This window comes from Galeopterus variegatus, unplaced genomic scaffold, assembly GCF_000696425.1.
Source record: "Galeopterus variegatus unplaced genomic scaffold, G_variegatus-3.0.2 Scaffold10775, whole genome shotgun sequence".
NCBI classification, from domain to species: domain Eukaryota; kingdom Metazoa; phylum Chordata; class Mammalia; order Dermoptera; family Cynocephalidae; genus Galeopterus; species Galeopterus variegatus.
In genome coordinates, this window is record NW_007736886.1 from 21748 (window position 1) to 22602 (window position 855).

The 855-nt window shown below is 41.5% G+C and overlaps 1 pseudogene; it reads right to left on the reverse strand.

Annotated features, from left to right (window-relative positions):
• LOC103610222 overlaps positions 1-309 on the reverse strand; it is an 8244-nt pseudogene extending 7935 nt beyond the window's left edge.
• Between the last annotated feature and the right edge of the window lie 546 nt (positions 310-855).

The window sequence follows — 855 nt, forward strand, 5'->3', positions numbered from 1 at the left end:
GTATGAATCTCAATTTTACTCCCAATCCCCCCAGAGCGATAGTTATGAGGCAGTAAAAAATGGAATATAATAAAACAAAGCAGGCACACAGGGCTCTAAAAAATGAGGGTGAAACGGTGGCGCCCCTTCCCACGATGAGGCCTTGCAAACACTGTGCCAAGTCAGAGGAACTTCGTTAGACTCTGGCCAGAGGATCCTTGTCAAACTCTGGCTTCTTGGATTTGGTGCGCCCCCGCAATCCAGCAATCCCACTGCTGGGTATATATATCTAAAGGAGTGGAAATCATCATGTCGAAGGGATACCTGCATTCCCGTGTTTATCAAAGCTCTTTTTACAATAGCCAGGCTACAGAACCAACCTAAATGTCCATCGATGGATATCTGGATAAGGAAAATGTGGTATGTGTGTGTGTGTGTGTGTGTGTGTGTGTATACACACACACAATGGAATACTATTCAGCCATATAAAAGAAAGAAATTCTGCCATTTGCAGCAACGTGGATGAGGCTGGAAAAAATTATGTTAAGTGAAACAACCCAGACNTGCCATTTGCAGCAACGTGGATGAGGCTGGAAAAAATTATGTTAAGTGAAACAACCCAGACACCAAGAAATACCACATGTCCTCACTCACAGGTGGGAACTGAATTAATAAACAAACAAAAATAATAATAAAAAGAGAGAGAAACAAACAAACAACAATCACAACAATACTTTGGACTTTTAGAAGGAGACAACAGAACTCTGGTTACTAGAAGTGGAAAAGGGAAGGGAGAGGGAGAGGAGGGAGAGAAGGTGTTAAAGAGACATTAATGAGAAATTAGTTAACAGACACAAAGAATGGTTACATATGGTA